Raw genomic sequence first — 21,680 nt, 5'->3', positions numbered from 1 at the left:
CCAAATAGACTGAAAGCGCTTTGCGGGAAGAAATGGCATTTGCTATTTCTTTGTTACCCTTTTGAAACCAGTTCTACTTTCTACAATAAGTGATTTATTATGCAAGTCTGAGCTCTAGACAAAAATGTGTAAGTGCAAATGCTCATTCACAATAAATGTGGTGCCTCAAGGCACGATTTCTAGCTTATAAGTATTTGGATATTATATTACATGATATTGTCTGTCAAACCATACTTTCAATCACATTACTTTATTCTTACCAATTTACATAATGTGTGAAAAGACAATGAAAGGCAAAGGTATATTCAATTTTATTCAGCTCAAGTGGCAAACTAAGACACTCTGACCACCTAGATTTACATAAAAGGGAAGTCTGGCCCACTAATTCCCTTGGTTATCAGAGAGCAATTCACCTATGAAGTGATTAAAAATGGGGGAAAAATGTTCCTTTGGGAAAAGAATATGCAAAAAATGTGATGCCTTCTAAATCACATAAATATTCATGGAAGGGGGGAGAGGAAAAAAAGGGACAGAAATTTCCAAAGACATCACTAAGGGCTTCAGACAAAATGAATTCAATCAATCAAAAATAAGCATAAATCAGTTATTTTCAGTTTTCCTCCTCATTGGTAATCTGAAATATATTAGCCTTGTATTTTCTTAAACATCTGTTCTGTTATTGTTGAAAATAATAAACAATTAGCCTAAAATGCCTAATGTTAGAATGTTAATAATTAGCCATCACATTAATAAGAACCAGATGTAGTTTTAAATTATAATTTTCAATTAACTTTACTTACTACAGAAGACTTTAATTGAACTGTGTTTCGAATATTGGAATAGATAGAACGTCCAGTTTTTAGTGTCTTAGTCTTATTGGATTTACAAGTGCACAATAGCAAGTAAAAGTTGGTCAGACTGTACGGTGAACTTCATTCACTATCAGACAAAACCATCAAAACCTTGGTAAGTTCACAAGTACTCATTAAGTTGGCTGGACCCCAGGTATTTACAGCTGTTTTCCATAATCATCATCATCAATCATTTAGAGCCACATACCTAATGTTACACATACTTTTTAGTTCACTTAAGATTTAAATTATATTAGTTTAATAAATAATATGCCTGGAAATACATATGAAAATTCTCTTCTGTCAATGAGAAAGCCCAACTTTGTCCTTAGAAAGCCATGGTTATATCGTTCACTGCAAGCGAATTTAGAATCCATTTCTAAGCACAGAATGTACAACATTTTAAGCTGTATTGTAATGCTTAAACTAGAAGCTGTCTGAGGAAATTAATTGATACTGATTTAATTGTTTTTTTCTTTGGTTTTTTTTCTGGCATATAAAACTCCCTGGTCTTAGCAGTTTTTTACACTTTTCTTCTTGTGTTTTGAATATACTGCCTCTCTGCTCTATTAAATCTACTAAAATTATTTTCCAATGAGTTACATAATTTTCCCTTCTGAGGATTCAGAGAGCTCTCACAGGAGCCTGTATCATTCCCTAAGGACGCCAAGGGACCCAGGGCCCAGATGTTACTTAAGCTGCTTTCTAAACTCAGCATTTTACTATTTATAACTTTCTCCTTCCACAATTCCTTGAAAACTAATACAGTTGCATTTCATTTGTGCTGTATCTACTGATGAACGGGTAAGTTAATTTCATGGCTTCCTAAATAATTTCATTTACTTTTCAAAGAGAGAAATCTCAAAAGATCATTCTAAGTGTTTTTTGTTTTTTTTTTAAAGGTAATTCTGGTAGTGCTGAAGAGGTTATCAAATAAGCAAGACCATTCTGGGAGTGCAGACACACTCTTAAGATGACTTTGTGGAATTCAAAGGTATCAGTAAAACTCCTTGTTTTAAAAGAAACATTATTTTAATAATAAGCAATGGAAAAATCTCGGATAGAGGGATGTACCTGGAAACATACTCTACTGGGATTTTAAAGGATGTATTCCTGTCCCAGTGTTACCACTAACTGGCCTCCTAGAACTGCACATACCATTTAACCTGCACAAATTAAGTACCCTCTGTGGGACTCAGTTTTCACACCTGCAAAACACAAGCAGTTGGAAGACAATTTCTGGGATCACTTCCAGTTCCAGGAGGCTGTGATGCTATAGCATTGGTAGCACATGATGATCAACATGAAAATAATTCTTTTTTTTAATGCTTATTTATTTTGAAAGAGAGAAAGACACGGTGTGAGCAGGGGAGGGGCAGAGAAGGAGGGAGATACAGAATCCGAAGCAGGCCCCAGGCTCTGAGCTGTCAGCACAGAGCCTGACACTGGGCTTGAACTCACGAACCGAACCGTGAGATCATGAGCCCAACTGAAGTCGAATGCTTTACCGACTGAGCCACCCAGGTGCCCCATAAAGAGTTCTTAAAGTGGCATCACAATATGAATAAATTCAAAATGACTCTAGGTTGTTTAAAAAAAAAATTTAAACATTTATTTATTTTTGAGAGACAGAGCATGAGTGGGGGAGGGGCAGAGAAGGGGGGGAGCACAGAATCCAAAGCAGGCTCCAGGCTCTGAGCTGTGTGAGCACAGAGCCTGACGTGGGGCTTGAATTCACTGACCGCGAGCGAGATCATGACCTGAGCTGAAGTTGAAGGCTTAACTGACTGAGCCACGCAGGCGCCCCAGGTTTTTGTTTTTTTTTAATGCGTACTCAAATGTAGAGTTCAGTCCTCATTTTTCTGATAATCAAGAATCTTATCTCAAGGGTCCTAACTACTTTCAAAATCCAGATTAATTCTAAAAGTTAATATATTCTTATGGGATGTTTAGACCTTTTTGAACTAATTTGGCATCGCTTAACATCACTGACAAGGATTATGGCTATAGTCATGCCATAATTTAAAACTACTCCATAAATTATAAAGTCTCAGGACAAAGGAAAACATTTAAATTTAAGATCATTTTTTATTCTTCACGGTTTGACCCCCCTGGAAATTCCACAGTACTACTTGCAGAGCACTTGTTAATTAGATCACCTGTAATAAAACCAAGCAAAGAACTCTAAAGCTAAAACTTAGAAAACACATGAAGTTGATTGCTTTAATTTGGGTAAACTCTAAGGTAATTATCTCAAGCATGAATGTCAATGTATGGGAGCTTGTCATTAAAATAAGAACATTTGGAAATGTCATGTAATAATGATTCCACCCTCCAAGTCCAATCCACATATTCTCATTTTAAGACAGCCAGACTGGGAGTTCCTGGGTGGCTCAGTGGGTTAAGCATCTGACTTTGGCTCAGATCATGATCTCATGGTTTGTGAGTTCAAGCCCCACATGGGGTGAGCTCGAGCCCCCCTTTGGTAAAACATGAGCCCCACTCCACCTGGGGTGAGCCCTGCTTCTCTCTCCTTTGTCTCCATCTCTGCCCCCCACTCACTTGCGCCCCACCCGCCCCCTCCCTCTCAAAATGAAAGACAAGACAGCCAGACTGAACATGGAAAAGCATCTGCCAGAGGAGCGGGTCCTGGTACAACAGTATCAGATCAGCTCCTACTGCCCTGCATCCTATCACACTCTCCCTGCCTGTCTTACTTCGTTCTCTTTCTTTCATGCCTTTTTGTTGTCTATAGCATTATGTAATTCACTTACTTGTTATGATTAATTTTTATTGTCTGCATGTCCCCCCGCCAAATGGCCATGTTTTGTTCGTGGACACATCTCAAGTCCTAGAACATCCTGGCACTTAGTAGTTACTACCCGTATACTTGTTGAATGAATGAAGAAATGAAGTTTACACCGGGTTATCACGTATCCAGGTATGGGTCTTGATTCTCGGCTGGAATCACACTACTATGCATAAAAAACAAATACATTTCAAGCCAGTACAGTTTATAAATTACCTATCAGGCTTAGATAGACCTTTGCTTCCCTTGTTGTACAAATCGATCCTTACATTTGGCAATATTGAGCAGGCACAATGAAAATGGAGCTGTCGTGGCCTGGCATACATACCTTACTCATGAACGAAGATCAGTTAATGGAAGAGCAAACAGAATTACCTGAGCATGCGCATGAAGACAGAGCAGCTTGCGGTTGTAAAACATCAGCTCAGGCACCATCTCACCTGACTTGATGAATGAAACTACCATCTAGAATGTTCTTACTCAAAGGATAAGACCAAAACCTTAGTAACCTACTTTATGGTAATGTGAGATTTCTGTAGTTTAACTTGCATTTGTTACAGACTTAGTTTTTTCTACCGTCAGCAGACAAAGGATGAGATTTGAGCCATGTTTACTTTTTCTTTCTTTTTTTTTTTAAAGAAGGGATTATCTTGATATGCAGGTTTTTAATGTTTATTTCTGCGACAGAGACAGGGCATGAGTGCGGGAGGGGCAGAGAGAGAGAGGGAGACACAGAATCGGAAGCAGGCTCCAGGCTCTGAGCTGTCAGCACAGAGCCTGATGCGGGGCTCGAACTCACAGACCGCGAGATCATGGCCTGAGCTGAAGTCGGTCGCTCAACCGACTGAGCCACCCAGGCGCCCCTACTTTTTCAAACAAAAGTGAGGGGATTCTGGCCCATGTGGTTGAGGCCTAGTAGGACAGAAAGAAATTAAACTAGAGAGAATTTATGTAAATTAGAAAAACTGTGCTACCTAGGAATAAAATGCTATTCTGAAATATAATAGCTTCATTTAAATTTCTTTTTGCTGAAGTAATAGATCATAAAAGCCAATGTATTAAATTTTTAGTTTTGAATATTTTTCTCTTTTTATTTTAATAGTAGTGTCACCCACTAGCATACATGACATTTCTTCACAATTTTAGGTCAGAAAAAAAAAATAAGCTTTTTTCCCTCATAATTTTTCATGCTCTACCAAGTCTGCCATCATAAACCACTTTGCATTTATTATAAATAGGTATTACATTAGAAAAGCAATTCAACTGTATTCCATTTCACTTGTGAGGCTAAGCGGCTTTGCATGATAACTAAGTTGAGTTGATGGGGCTATGCTTGAAGGGTGTGGTAACTTAGAACTAAAGTTACCTAGTTGTTCCTTACTGAACTTAGGAATCTGCAAAATGAGGGCAGCAACGATTACAATCTGCATTCCTAAACAGAATGAAAATTTTTGCTCAGCAGAAACCTCTTAACTGCAAAAACTCTGAAACTATATCCTGCTGCTAAAAATACCTGTCAGTGGGGAGCATCTCGGTGACTCAATTGGTTAAGAGTCCCACTTCAGTTCAGGTCATGAACTTAGGGTTCGTGGGTTCAAGCCCTGCATCGGGCTCTGCGCTGACAGTTTGGAACCTGGAATCCGCTTGGGATTCTGTGTCTCCTTCTGTCTCTGCCCTTTCCCCGCTCGCACTGTCTCTCCCTCTCTCTCAAAAATAAATAAATGTTTAAAAAAACAAAACAAAAAAAAAACAACAGGGGCGTCTGGATAGCTCAGTTGGTTAAGCGTCCAATTCTTGATTTTGGCTCAGGTCATGATCTCAAGGTTTGTGAGTTTGAGCCCTGCATCAGGCTCTGCACTGACAGTGTGGAGCCTGCATGGTATTCTCTCTCTCTCTCTCTCTCTCTCTCTCTCTCTCTCAATCTCTCTCTTGCCCCTCCCCTGCCGGTGCTGTCTCTGTCTCTCTCAAAATAAAAATAAACTTAAAAGAAAATAAATAAATAAACTTAGAAAAAGAAAAGAATGCCTGTTGGGGTTGGGGGGGGGAGTCTGAACAGTCCATTTTCTTTCAAATCAAATAAGTTTAATGTATATGTTTAGTGGAATCTATGGTTTGTGTTTTCTTCCTATGAGAAGCAACTTGTAACTCCTTTGTGCTGATAATGAAAAAAAAAATCGTCCTCAGTCAAGTACTTAATTTTTGGTTAATAGGTAGTTTTGTTTTGATACAGAAATATTTTCCCTTGAAAATAAATTTCAATATAAGTGTTTTGCTTTATAGCAGAGAATATTACTTTTTGGACTAAAATATGGACTATGGCTATTTCTTGGGATGTTTTCAGAAGTTAGGTTTATTTTCTGAACAAACTTCTATGATAGCCCTTAAAGCTATTATTTATTTATGACTGTATGCCTTCATTATATGAGTATCCACTATAAAGTCCCTCTTTTGTCTTAATTAATGTTTTTTGGCCCCAAATTTCACCTTTTCTGGTTTTTCTTTAAAAATTTTAAAGGTTTTATTCTTAAGCCATCACTACACCCAACATGGGGCTCAAACCCACAACCCCAAGATCAAGAGCTGTGTGCTCCACCGACTGAACCAGCCAGGTGCCCCTAAATCTTACCTTTTCTGGTAGTAAAATTCAAACTCCTAAAATATTTAGGCTGTATTCACCTACCCTTTCATTTTTAAAATTTTTAATCACTTTGTTTTGGTCTCATCCTTGTATACAAGCTTATAATTTGCTTCTGCACTGTGATCTAATCAAAAAGAATTTCTTTCGGGGCGCCTGGGCGGCTCAGTTGGTTGAGTGTCCGACATCAGCTCAGATCATGATCTCACACTTTGTGAGCTCGAGCCCCGCATCAGGCTTGCTGCTGTGAGCAGAGCTTGCTTTGGATCTTCTGTTCCCCTCTCTCTCTATCCCTCCCCAGCTCCCACTCATGCTTTCTCTCTCAAAAATAAATGAAACATTAAAAAATGTCTAAAAAGAATTTCTTTAAACAAATCAATGCATTTCTTTACATTTATTAATATGAAAGATATGACAGGGACATTCTTCCATAATATTTTAAGTTTTCTGCTAAAGGTTTTGAAAATCAGTCATTATATGGTCTGTTCACCTTGTTTGATATTTATATGTAGCTTCTTAAGCATATTTAATAGGGTGCACATTTACTTCTAATTTATGACTTTGTTAAGTTCATGTAATAACATATATATGTGAAGTCAGTAACTTCATATAATAACTTTGATCTTCTGTATCTTTAGAATATTGACCATTTCTCTATTATGAGCACAGAAAAAGCATTTTTTCCCCTCTTTCTTCCCCCATTCTTTGTGACCTAATGTTGGACATCACTTTCTTAGTGCCTTTTTTTCCTACTCTGTAATACTTCTAGAACTTGCTTTGTCAGGTGGAAATGGTACCCACCAATCCCTAGATATTAAGAGTAAAGCCAATATACCACTTACTCCTGTCACATCCTCCCAATTCTTGTTGGTTGCTTTAGATCTATAGGGAGTTTTGCTGGTATGATCTGTGTGCCACCCTCATCTACATACGTATTTCAGATTTAGTTTTAGGGTTAAACTGGTCAATGCTCACAATCAGTACTTTTGCAGTTGTTGCCATGGTCACTTCTAGGTTTGATGGAATTTGTCCTCCAACAGTGACCTCCAGGAGGGCTCATTGATAACAGCACTTCCTGAGTTCCTCTCTGCTCAGTATATTTGCTTTTAGCTTTTATACCATGAAAGGCAGTTGGCAGGTCATATAACCCTTGGGATCCACTTTCTTTCCTATGATGACAGCGAATTCATGATCTCCCAAGGCATCTTATTCCATTGTTAGATATCTCAACTGTTATTAGATGAGTTTTGTTTCCTTTTTTAACTTTTGCCAAAACTGGTCTCCTTGAATACTTCCGATGGAACAAGCCTATAGTCTCTACCACATAACCCCCCAGCGTAGGCCAAAAGTACCACGTCGTTCATTGAAGGTGAGTTCTTAAGGCCAAAATGTCTCCAAAGTACCTTTTAGTAGACTTACTGATTTATTTACTTTATTATTTTTTTAATGTTTTTTAATTTATTTTTGAAAGAGAGAGAGAGAGAGACAGAGCATGAGCGGGGGAGGAGCAGAGAGAGAGGGAGACACAGAATTCGAAGCAGGCTCCAGGCTCTATGCTGTCAGAACAGTGCCCAACGCGGGGCTCGAACTCACGAACCGCGAGATCATGACCTGAGCCGAAGTCGGATGCTCAACCGACTGGGCCACCCAGGCGCCCCGAGACTTAATGGTTTGTTATTCAGTCAGCTCAAGTCATTGCATATTCCTTGCCATCCTGTGCCTTCCCCATAATGTTTTTTAAAGTACTATGAGTTCTCATTTCAGAGCTGGAAGGGGACACTAGGATCATCAACAACAAAGGCCTTATTTTAGGATGAAGAAACTGAAGCCCAAGGAGAGGAAAAGAGAGTTCTCCAAGGTCATGCCACTACTAGGAAGCTGAGTCCAATCTTGAACCCCAGCGATCCCAGGCAAAGGTTCTTTTCATTTCACTGAGTCCTTAAAAAAATACAATGATCATTTTTTTGTGTGTGGTGAGAACATTTAAGATCTGCTCTCTTAATCATGGGAGCTGATGGATATGTTAACTAACCTTATTGTGGTAATCATTTTGCAGTATATACGTGTATCAAATCATCATACTGTACACGTTAAATTTATATAATGTTATATGTCAATTATATCTCAATAAAGCTGAAAAAAATACAATGACCAAAAGCATTTCATTGCACTTAAAGGACTCAACATGTGCCCCATGACATAAGAGAATCTACCTAACGTCTGCTTGAAAATTATCATTTCTTTTCTTATTCCAACTATGTACGGAATGACTCATGCAGGATAGCTGTATTAGAGAATTTTCAGTGGGTCTGTTTTTCGTTTACATAAATTGTCACTTTCATTTTCTGTTTCTTGAAACTGAGAAACTTCAGATAAATGTAGATTCAGTTTTCCTACCCCAAACTCTCTAAACCATCATTTTGAAATCAAATTACACAGCTTATGCTTAAAACATAAGGGCCAGATTCTATCTTCAAATATACCACCCACTCTCTAACAGCAGAATTTGGCCCTAAAAACCCATTAACAAATATTGTCATTAAACTAAAGAGCTAATTACTTTGGATTCAGACAGAATGAACAAAAATCATAGGCCAACCACAGCTGGTAGTAATAATGGTGAGACTAACCATATGTTACGCTGGAGATTTAAAGAACAAAGACATATTAACACTAATGTAACCAAACATATAAAATTATCCTCCAAATGGAGCAAGCTATTATAGTTAGAAAATTCCTGAACCGCACATTGGAATTATCTGATTCAAGAAATAAAGGATATTTCTAAGGAATTAACTGTCATAATCTGAAGTTATCAGTGTTTAATGAAGAGGGAAAATTGAAAATTTTAGTTTAGTACAATATCCACAAATGAACAGTTATATCTAAAAATCATTTTGCTCTAATTGTAAGTAATATTCTCATATTTAAATCAGTTTAATACTATAAGATCGAGAGCCTTCCTTTAAGACTATTTTATTTTATTTTTTTTTCTTCTTTTTAAAAAAAAATTTTTTTTTAACGTTTATTTTTGAGACAGAGAGAGACAGAGCATGAACGGGGGAGGGTCAGAGAGAGAGGGAGACACAGAATCTGAAGCAGGCTCCAGGCTCTGAGCTGTCAGCACAGAGTCCGGCGCGGGGCTCGAACTCACGGACCGCGAGATCATGACCTGAGCCGAAGTCGGACGCTTAACCGACTGAGCCACCCAGGTGCCCCCCTTTAAGACTATTTTAAACAAACATTTTCAGGACTACCTTACAGTTCTACAAAAGTAAATTTCCAGATAACTGAACATTTTCCCAGCCCTTGAAAAATATTTTTAAATTACATTAATAATCCATACTTAGAAACAGTTTTACATACCCTGAGAAGCAATAAAAATCAACCATAGTTTATCAGTTGAGCATAAACATTAAAAATATTTTGATATATATCATGCCAATTTTCTTCCTACGCATCTGTTGTTGTTTTTCTAATAAAAATGGGACCACATCATAATATGGTTTGTAACTTGTTGTTTTCATTTATAGCACATTATGAGCATTTCCCACACATCAAAAATTATACTTTACTACATAAATGTTCATGACTTTCCAACTTCTTAAATTGAGAATAATAAATACATTTTAATCTTTTTGGATATTTCACAAATATCATTATTATACTATTTCATAATAACACTAACACTCCCAGACATTCTTACATAGCTAAATCTCCTTTCTCCTATATTGCGAATGGTCCCAGATGGCTCTACTATCCTAAGCTGTATCTTACTCTGAGCTCTTTTTCTCCTTCAACATCAGATTTCCATATAAAGCTGACCAAACCTGAGGTAGACCTCAATTGGCTGTTTTCATTTTTAAATGAATGACATGAAAGATAATCTACTGACAACTAAAAGAATTGATGATTTTAAGTTCAATGATATAAGTACTCAGGTATTGCCTTTACCTCTTCAACCTTCATCTTGGATGAAAATTTCCTTCTAGCCTTCCTTACCCAAGAAATCATTACTGAAAAACACTTGTTTAGTTTCGCTCGTTAAAAAATCATAGCTCTCCAGATTGATGATTCCTGCTCTTTGTATTAACCTTCTATGCAGCAAGTTTGGAAGAGAAAAAATGCTATTATACATGAGGGGCCAGACTAGAAGATCTTAATGGTCCATTTCTGTTCTAAAACTTTATGCTTCTATGCTTCAATAAAGTTTCTAGGGGCGCCTGGGTGGCTCAGTCAGTTGAGCGTCTGACTTCAGCTCAGGTCATGATCTTGTGGTTGATGAGTTCGAGCCTCACGTCAGGCTCTGTGCTGACTGCTCGGAGCCTGGAGCCTGCTTCGGACTCTGTGTCTCCCTCTCTCTCTCTGCCCCTTCCCCGCTCATGCTCTGTCTCTCTCTGTCTCAGAAATAAATAAACATTAAAAAAATTTTTTTAAAAAGTTTCTATAATTTATCCTTTTGTTGTTATATTTTACTTCCTGTGTCTGGAGGTTGTCTCACTCAGGTTCCCTGAAACTACATTGTAAGTTTTCTTTAGGGAGCCACAACTTAAGACAAATATGCCAATGATAATGAACGTGACTCACTCGAGGACACAATTTCATTCTCTCTCCATCTGCTCTTCTGAGAAGGAAAAAAAGGAAAAGAACACAAAAAAGAAAAAGCAGAAGCGTAGTTTCTATATTTCTCTGAAATAAAAATATTACAGAAGATTGGCACTAAAAGCTTTATTAAATCTTATTTGAGAACTTCATTGAACTTGTATAGTACATATTTGAGGATTTTACAATTTGGGGACTATAGATTTTAGGATTTTATCATCAGATATGGCAATGAGAGCATTGCCTATTGAGAACAACACTGACAACAAATGTATGTAAAAATTCATGATTACAGTTGATCTAATTCTGTAAATCTTTAGATTACTTGAAAAAAGTGCTACCTTGTTTAACCACGTCTATATTCATTTTCTTTGTGTAATACTAATAGCTAATATGTATAGCTAATTGCCACTACAGGGATATACTTTTTTTTTATTAAGGGTTTATTTTTGCCACTTGATATTTTACTGACAAGAAATTGTATACAATATGAACATGTGCACACAGAGACTTATAGGGTGAAAAAAAATGAAATTCAATCAAAGGATTTTAATTAAAAACTTCACTCTTCACTGCGAAAATAATATCATGTTGTACCTTTAAGGAATCATCACACTTTCTGTTCTGAATATGTCTCTACTAATCACTTTTATCACCAGAGTAAGAAAACCAAACTTTTCATTAACTTAAAATTGCACACAGTAAAGATGAAGTTGCTAAATGAGATCAAGAAATATAATAAAATGATATTCAATAAATGTGCGTATAACCTGTGTTAAGGTAGCACATGACTTAGAAGTTTTTATGTGCAAAGGAAAATGAGTAGCTGATGATGTGTTAAGCAAATCTGTTCTTTTGAAAAATCTGAGGCTGAGTTTCCCAAGTTAAGAGGAAAAGAAAATAAACTTCAAAAATAAAGAAATGCTTAGCCAATCCTGGTAATAACTCATTATTCCTATCTTCTGAGATGGTTCTTAGAGTTGATCCACTAAGCATAAACATCTGAATAAATTAAAACATTACAGAGAACGGAGAACCGGTTAAAGACAGCAAGCTTACTCTGAAAGCAAGATAGGGAGCCCTGGGACCTAGCCCATCATGCTGAACTTGAAAAAGAAGTATTAAAAGAGAACTAACAATTCAATTTGGGGGTGGGGGGGGTCACAAAAAGAGCACTAATTGAGCACCTCTGTGCTAAATGTGCCTTCCTTATTTATTCTTGTAGCCAAAGGAAACGGCATAAAACCCAATTTAATATAAAGTTTGAAAATTAGAAGCATATTTTTTTTAATATTCATTTTTGAGAGAGAGACAGAGCGTGAGTGGGGGAGAGGCAGAGAGAGAGGGAGACACAGAAGCCCAAACAGGCTCCAGGCTCTGAGCTGTCAGCCCAGAGCCCGACGTGAGGCTCAAACCCACGGACTGCAAGATCATGACCTGAGCCGAAGTCTGATGCAAAACAGACTGAGCCACCCAGGCGTCCAGAAGCATATTATTTTGAATGCCAACTTCAGCATTTCCCAAAGGCCCAAGATGCACATTCATCAGGATCATTTTGACGTGAGTAAATAAAAATTCAGATTGCTGGGTCACATCTGAGATCCAGTCAACCTAACTCTCTGTGAAGTATACCCAGGTATCAGAATTTTACAGACCTTCTCCCCACCCAGTGACTCTCACACACATTACAATTTGAGAACCACTGTGATTATTGTGATGTTTTTGTGTGAACCTGATTATCAGTTATCAAGAATACCACTTGTATTTACATTTACACGACATATACCAACTTTCAAACTTTGTATTTGATTTTCCTTTTTTTGCTATGGAATTGCACATAGACGGCTATTTTCCTAATACTCAATAACTGTTTTTACTTTTATATATTTTGTTAAATATAGTAAATATTAACTTTTGACGTAATTAAGAGCTACACGGCCACGTGAGTGACTTCCAAAATCCACTTACCTCCAAATCCTTATGCTTATTCAAAAAAGTCTGAGCATGTACGGTGGAAAGTTTTAAGAATATATGCAGCGGACTCTCTAATCTCCACGTATTTCAAAGCTGGCCAGAGAGACTCCGGAAGTGGACACCAGAAACGCCATTGACAAGGTTAGGTACCAGTGCTGGAGCCTCCGGGTACCTGATTATCTCTGAACAGAACAGAAAAACAAGTAGTCGGTCACCTGAAATTCATAGAGAATCTGCTACGGAGAAGGTTATTTTCAGTAAACTGGCAGTGTTACTAAATTTAAACTTGGCCTGGGTTTGCGGCTCCCTGATTTAGCACAGTTGTCATTTAAAATTTCATGTCATTGTGAAGTCAGGATTGCATGATGCTGCTGTCTGCAGAGGATTCTGGTGGAATTCATACTGCTTTCATTGACTATTTCATCTAAACGCTGCATCCAGTGGTATTACTAATTTTATCTTTGATGTGCAGATGCCAGATTTTGGCACTGGATTTCTTTCTAAGTCAAGGTTGATGAGTTCTGTTGGAAATATATCCTTACACGAGACTCTATCACACCCCACAAAAGATAAAATGTGATACTTATTACAAAATCCCAACGGAATCATCTGGTGCTTCTGCTATATTTTCTTTCACATGGTAATGCTTGCCAAGGTAACTAGACATAAACAAAAATAATATCCTTTCTAGTCAATCTGTGTTGCCTACTTAGGGAAACCAAAATTCTAGCATCTTTGCTGAGTAAGTTAAGCAGACGTTGGTAGTGGCTAATGGAAAAAGGGAATAAAACATCTATTTTTAAAACTGGTAACAGATCATGAAAATATTCTCCTCAAGGGTAGAGAAAGCAACACACACAGATAAGTACAAAGTCAAATACAAAATGACAAGAGTGTAATACACACGTAAGCACAGACTATACTGTAAAACAACAGTTTTTCATGGAAGATTCTAATGCTTGGCCACCCCAAAACCATGCTCAACTTTCTTCTTCCTTTCTATGTCTCATACATAGAGAACAGAAAATCAAATCAAATGTTCACTTTCCCAGTCTTCCAACTGCTAAGGATGGTTACGTGATTCCCTTCTGGCCCATTAGCTATAAGAAGCATGCTGAGCAAGAAATGCAGGCAGTATTTTATTGTATTGATGAATAGAAAGATTCCTGTCCTTCTTCTCTATTCCACACAACTGCCTGCCTGGAATGAGGATGTGCTACTTGGAGGTAAAGCAGTCATCTTGTCACCACGATGTAAAACACTACGAAAATCTAGAAAATCACAAAGATGTAGGTCCTGCTACTGATAAGCAGCTGAATCAACACTACCAACTGCTTCCTCTAGAGTTCTACTTGTTTAACTCATTGGGTTTTCTGGTGCTTGCTAACGGAATCACTGCAGGCTGACAGAGTGTTCAAAAAAACGTTTGCTAGAAAGTAAATGCCACTGATGTAACTGTAGGGATATCTATCTTTTTTACATTATAATCCGCAAGTTCTTATTCTGTGGAGTCAAAGACAGGCTTCATTCTGACAGAGGTTGGAACTTGGCTTCTTTTTCACTTCTAGGAAAGCTGTGCATGAGGGGAATAATGGGTCACAGGATGACGGTAACTAATTAAAACAAAATGAAATGGAAAGACTCATTTAGAAATGGGTTTGGAAGAAGAGGGTGCAGTATCATGGTTTAAAAAAGGATCTCATCTTTGCTATAAGCCAAAGCTATCACATTGGTTGAAATCTCAGTGTAAGAGTCTGAAATTCCATAGCAAAATTCGTTCTTATTATCTTGTGAACTGTGGATGCTTTGAAATATTGTTCCATCCATCACTTCATGATATCTTCTCTATCAACATTTTTTTTTAATGTTTATCTATTTTTGAGAGAAAGAGACATCACGGCAGCAAGGATTGGCAGAGAGAGAGAAGGACAGAGGATCCAAAGTGAACTCCGTGCTAACAAGCAGAGAGCCCTATGAGGGTCTTGAACTCACAAACTGTGAGATCATGACCTGAGCTGAAGTTGGAGGCTTAACCAACTGAGCCACCCAGGTGCCCCTTTATCAACATTTCTTACTCGATTGCAGTTTAGGCTTTCACTATCTCTTTCCTAGACTGTTGTCGTAGACTTTTAACAGATTCTTGTTTTCCTTTTTCTTAAACATTCCAGTATGTCCTATAGTTGCTTTAAGACTCAACTTCTTAAAACATTTCATTAGATCCCTCTTCTGTTCAAAATATAAGAGCTCTTTTTGGTCTATTGGATTAAGTCCAAGGTCCTTAACTTGGCATTTCAGTCTCCCTATATACGTTCTTCTAGCCTATCCCCCTTCTCTAACACTCTACATGGCTTGGTGGGAGGATTTGTCTCCAGTCCAGAGATGCACCTTAAGTAGCTTAAGATAACCTATGTATCTCAATTTTTACCTACAATATTAAGGATAAGCACATGGCCTTAAGATGTTAATGATCTCCATTTTGGGGTTTTCTTTGACCTTTACATACAGGTTGTATGTAAAAGAACAACTTGTTTTTCTTGCTGGACTTTGGCATGTGAACATATAACATTTGGAACTACTGGCAACCATCTTGAGATCATGAGAGAACTTGCCAGAGCTTAAGTCCACACCAAGGAAGTAGCTGAGAAACAGAAAAAGAGGAGCTGGGTCCTGACCATGTTGTTTCACCCCTGGGCAGAGTTTTGCCTGTAGGTGGAACACCCTGGGCTTTTCAGTTATGTGTGAATTTACAGACTTTTTTTTTTTTTTTAAATTAAGTCAATCTGGGTTGGTATCCTCTGTTATTTGCAACCAAAAAGAACTTTGCAATTTATTTATGTTTTAGTGTGTCTGCCATTTCATTCATTTCTACTTCTCTCCTCTTACCTATATTCTTTTTATCCAAAAAAATTTTTAATGTTTATTTATTCTTGAGGAAAGAGCATGAGCAGGGGAGGGGCAGAGAGAGAGGAGACACAGAATCCGAAGCAGGCTCCAGGCTCCAGGCTGGCAGCACAGAGCCTGATGTGGGGCTCGAACCCACAAACCGTGAGACCATGACTTGAGCCGAAGTCAAATGCTTAGCCCCTGTATTTTTTTTTAGATCAAGTCCCCTTCTCCCATAATACATTTCCAGACTCTTCTAATTTATAATGAAAGAACCCTAAATTAAACGTCTTTATTTTTCATTGTACATACTAATAAAAGAGCTCACCAAGGTATATCATGCTATCATTTCATTATGACTCTCAAATCTTCAGTTTAACATTTTCTTCTTTTATCTCCAGACTTTCATTTCTAACTGAACAGTTGGTATCTCAACTTGGATATAATGAAGGCTCTGCAACCTGAATTCGTCCATAACCAAACTCATAAAGACTCATGTGTCTCAAACATAGCTTTCCGCTAATGTTTCCGATTTTTAAAAACAGCACCATTGATATCAGTTGGAGAAGCCAGAAACCAAGATTTTCAACATCTTAAAACAAAGGAACCAGAGTGGATTTCATCCTTCTTTTCTCCTTCAGCCCCAGTACCTGATCACCAAATTCTTTAGATTTTATTTCCTAAATAATTTGTAAATCTATCTGCTTTGTCCACCTTCTCTCCACTTCCTCCTTTTCCTTCTGCTCCACTACCATTGCTGCCACCCCTAAGACCTTGTCTGTTACTTGGAACGCTGTTTGGATTTTTTTCTGTCTCCCATTTCACATTTTGTTTCTCTCCAGTATTTGCCTCATGGCATGTAGAGTGATCTTTTAAAACTACACAGTGGATCATGTCGATCCTTGTTTAAAAACCTTCAATGCCTTCCCGTCGTCTTAAGGGTAAAGAACAAGGCCTCACATCACCCGATCCCTGCCTGACTCACCAGCCTCATTTCTCTGGAGGACAATGATCCTTCTGTTTTTAAATACACTCATGTTTTAAAAACTCAGCATGCAGAAGAGTGCTTAGCACATAGTAGGCACTCAGTAAATATTTGTTGAATGAATAATTGCCTTGCAATAACTCTTGAACCATGAGCCACATTGTGTCATTACTTTTTTTGTATGCTTTATTTTCTGAGTTACTTATAAGTACATTGCAGATAAAGAAAAGTCATATTTCTCTGTAACCTGTAGCAGAATGCTATGTGAGTAGGAGGGGTTCAGAAGGTATTCAATTATATTACTATTGATATTTCTAGTCTGATTCCTTTTTAAAAGGTTGAAATTCATTCTAACACAATGGATAGTTATCACTTGTCTACAGGTTAAACATGAATAAGGGGAAATTTATTATGTCAAAATAATGGAAGTACAAAAAAATAGAAAATTTGTCTCTGATTACAATTCTACGGAATTTGCAGATTAATTATACAGGAGTTGTTCTTCTGCATGACATGGAAAAACTTCAGATAAGCCCTGAATTATGTGGACAGACACTGAAACATCATGTTGGCAATTTTCACTGCCATTTTTTTCCAAACATACACAAGTTTTCTTTAGAAATCTTTACCTTTGAAACATGTAAGTAAGAATTTAATACTTTAAATAACTGACAGCTAAAGTCTTTTTGGGTAGAGACTGATTATTTTGGAAAATAGTTACCCCAAGTGCAAATTAATTCTTAGTTATTGGATATTCACCTGAAAGTGTAAAAAGAATTTCAGAGATTCAAAGGTAGGTATGAAATTTTAGCCTATGCTGTAAAGTGACATTACCCAAAATAAGAAAAGTATTTCTTAGGGTAGCGTAAAATGAAAACACACATGAGCAGCCCCAAAGCAATGAAACAGTGGGGCTAAGGCACATTCTCTAAACTGGAGAACAAGGGAAGCAAGCTTCTCGAGGGCTTCTGACTGTTAGCTGTGGCCAGATAAAGTTTTCCAAGTTGGGGAATGGGAAACAAAAGTAGGATTGAGGGGATCAAGAAGGAGGAGAGGCCAAGAAATACAAGAGTAGATAATGCAAATTTCCTGTCTGAATAAAATTCTTGAGCAGGCTTAACCTTCTGCTTCATATATATTAGTTGAAGTTTGCCTAAGGGATATTTATGCAAGAGATAATTGCCTTTGGGTTTCTATAGGCCTGTTGTTCAGTTATAAATATCTTCTAGTTTTTTTCAGGGTATTGGCTCTATTAGGGAGTTTGTAAAAATTTTAAAAAAAGGAAAGAAATAAAAAGAAAGGAACATTTCTTCAAGAAATGCATTTTGAGAATCACTACAAGTAGTTGTTCTCAGAATCAGAGAGAAGGCTATTTTACAATTTTCTCCCAGGGTATTGAAAGATATTTTAGGAAACCAGTGATTCACGATTTAACATTCAACTGCTTTTCAAGCAAAATAAGAAATTCTACCAGGGTATAGTCATGATTTCCTTTAACTTAAATTCCAACGGGTAGGTTGAAGTGACGCTGTTTATTTTGCTCCTCTTTATATAAAATAAAAGATTAGTTTAACTACATGAAGGAAGGACAGATTCTTATGCTCCTCCTCTTTACACGCTTCTTTCCTGTATGAGGGAAAAAAAAACAATTTTTAACTGTAAAGTACTTCACTTGTAAAACATTTCTGTTTTATTTGTTGATTTCTTGATCTGTGGATAAGATTAGGTTGGTCCTTTGGCATGAAAATTCATACATGTCCTATAATTATAGGACAACCATTTTGTATTTCTTTAAAAATTGACTCTTTTGTTAAGAGTGTGAGATTGCCGATGGATGTCACTGCCATTCTGTAATGCTGTAGTACAGGTTTTTTAAAAACACATGGCATAAAGACATTTACAAGAGTGCTTAAAAAAAAAAAGAATAGGAGATTGCCCATTTATGTATGCCTTATGTAGATTTTCCTCTCAATCGTGCATAAAAACACAAAAGGTTTTATATACCTACCTCTAGCTCAAAGATTAGAACACCCTATAACAGCAATAAAAATTAAACAAGTAAAAGCCAAGCCCCACAAGACTGAAGATGATCAACCATCTGAAGATGATCAACCTTCTGCAACGTTCTCAATAAAAGAGTGTCTGAAGAGTTTGGGAACTTCCCATTCTCCATTAAGGAGATCTGGAAATAATGTCATTACTAAGAGACAGAACTGGAATGTGATTAGAGAAGCTAAAATTGTACTATAATATGGAGGGGATGGCTAGATGACAGCAGTAGTTACAATGTTGTTTTCCTTTTGAGAAGATCCATCTCCCAAAAAACAATTCTTACAAAGCACCCTAGAGTTCTGTGGAACATGCTTTCGGCATCTCTAGCTTTGAGAGTGAAGGACAGAAAATCCAGGAAACAGAAGTTGCCAATGTTGATCAAGACCTCACCTCCTGATCTCCCTTGTAACTGCAGAAGTCACTTATTTAGAAGATTCCTCAGAGTTCCCTTTGGTCTGGATTGCACATCTCTCCCAACGCCCCATGTTTACTGGTCAGCTCCCCCAGTGACTTCCAGGTCAGAAAGAGGCACTCTAGGTAAAGGTCACAAAGGACACCGATGCTTTGGACACAGTAGTGGAGTGGTCCTCATTCACTGATCACCTAATTCAGGTAGTTCAGTCCTTTCTAAGTCTGACCATAATGATGTCATCTCCTTGAATCTAACTCTCAGGCTGATAATACAGAAATTCAGAGTCTGGGTAGTAGTAAATTCCATCAGTGCATTATCGGGTTCATAACAGGCTGCCATCTGTCCTGTTCCTTCTAACACACTTACCTTCTTTACTTGGTAGTTCTACCATGGACAGTTTTTCAGGTCTTTTTAAAAAGTTATCATTAAAATACCTGCTATTCATGAATTCCTCTACTCTTTGCACTATAGTGATAGTTGGCACAAATCATACACAATTCAGGTAAGACACTTACAGACATAAATGTTCAGTCCAACAACCTAATTAGGTAAAGACTGGACAGTTATAAGAGGTTGAAAACTGTGTGAGCATATATAGCTCTATTCATAATTCATAGAATGTCTTTGTACTTAACGAGTCTTTTTCTGAGCTAAATGTTTGTTCTTTATGCCCTCCTATTTTTAACTGTATTTGTTTATTTATTTGCTTTTGATTAGTAAGAGTCGAGGGTACAGACTATGCCATCAACATTCCTCTGCCCATATAGCAGAATGTCTGGCTTACAGCAGATGCTTAATGCCTGATGATGATCACTGCACGCAAGATTTTGCATGAGTGCAAGGGAGAAAAATGTTTCTAGCCTTTATCTACTATCATTTTCATTTATTTCTGGAAGTGGCAAGACAGAAGATTTGCATTACTTCGGAGCATAGGCATGATGTATTTAGATATGCTTTTCCATCTCTCCACAAGATAAAATATATGCTATATAACAATTGGTACTGCAATCTTATGCTGAATTGAAATATTTTAGACTTTGATGGGCTCAACAGATATATACATACAGAAAGACAGATGTCAAAGAACAGGAAAATGTTTATCTCTATCATAACACTGCTAACTATGAGCCATGTTATCAGTGCTGTTTTCTTAGAATGTTTCTTAGGAAGTGAGTTACACATACTTCATATGATAAATTTAAAAATGGTTTGAAATATCTTCTGGACTTGTACAAAATGAAAGTTATAAATGTGTTCCAAAATGCTTCACAACAATCAAAGACTTATTTTTTTTTTAAATTTTTTTAATGTTTATTTTATTTTTGAGACAGAGAGAGACAGAGCATGAGCAGGACAGGCGCAGAGGGAGAGGGAGACACATAATCTGAAGCAGGTTCCAGGCTCTGAGCTGTCAGCATACAGCCCGATGCAGGGCTCAAACTCAGAAACCATGAGATCATGACCTGAGCCGAAGTCGGATGCTTAACGGGCTAAGCCACCCAGGTGCCCCAAAGATTAACCTATTTTTGGTGGAAGGCAAGGTCAACGACACTGAGAAATGTAGGAAACTCACGCATTAATTTATACTATTGCACGGTATGGTGGGCTTTTGTCTCAAGTCCATTTGACCAAAAAAAAAAAAAAAAAAAAGAAATTAAGGAACTTGATTCTTTCTGTTAATGTTCTCAAGGGAAAGTTCAAACAAGTCCAAACTAACAAAAGATATTAGTGCTGGATTGTTATGGAAATCACTCTGAAATTCGGGCTAGGTAATGTGGCTTCTAATTCAGACTCTAAAGGCCTGAGATACACAGTTTCTATCCAAAGGTTATTTTGTCTACCCAAGTGAAAAGAGGCCCGCCCAAACCGGAGATGTTTAAACACCGGCTGCATATTAGAACATACATGGATTTAAAAAAATACTCATGCTCAGGCCTCATCCTCAAAGATGCTGGTTCAGTTGGTCTGAAGTGGGAAAAAGGAGTCTTGTGGGTTCCCCAAGTGATTGTAATCTGCAATTACAATTGCATATTATTGCATACAATTGAATATTACAATTGCATATTATTACATATACAATTGCATATTACAATGGCATATATTCAGTGATTCTCAACTGAATATATTGAGAATCAATGAATATGTCTTCTAAGCACTTCCAGTGCCCCAAAGTCTATCATTCTGCAATTTCTGGAAAGGTCCCTTTCATATGCACACAGGCATACACACACACTTGGAAATTTGTTCATTAATCTGGACTCCTATTTGTAGTCTGATGGTAGTTTTCTATATCAGTGAGCTCCAGATTTTCAACTAACACCCTGCATGCAAATCAGACAAAGTATTAATTAACAGGGAGGGTAGTTAGAGGAAAGAGAAGCAGAAAAACAAAATATAAGTGCTGTCAGAATATAAATGTTCTAAAATTGTACCTGCTTATCATAGAATAAATATGCATATAGAATTACGTATAGACT

The 21,680-nt window shown here is 37.3% G+C and overlaps 1 protein-coding gene across 3 annotated transcripts in view; it reads right to left on the bottom strand.

The window, feature by feature from the left end:
• HS3ST5 (heparan sulfate-glucosamine 3-sulfotransferase 5) overlaps nucleotides 1–21,680 on the bottom strand; it is a 262,836-nt gene that overhangs the window by 140,467 nt on the left and 100,689 nt on the right. For all 3 annotated transcript variants that reach the window (XR_008298386.1, XM_015065381.3, XM_015065382.3), the window contains exon 2: nucleotides 12,866–13,053. The gene's annotated coding sequence lies outside the window, so the exon portion shown is untranslated. The remainder of the gene's footprint in view (nucleotides 1–12,865; nucleotides 13,054–21,680) is intronic.

This window comes from Acinonyx jubatus, chromosome B2, assembly GCF_027475565.1.
Source record: "Acinonyx jubatus isolate Ajub_Pintada_27869175 chromosome B2, VMU_Ajub_asm_v1.0, whole genome shotgun sequence".
Taxonomy (NCBI): domain Eukaryota; kingdom Metazoa; phylum Chordata; class Mammalia; order Carnivora; family Felidae; genus Acinonyx; species Acinonyx jubatus.
This window is presented reverse-complemented; position numbering and strand designations above follow the sequence as displayed.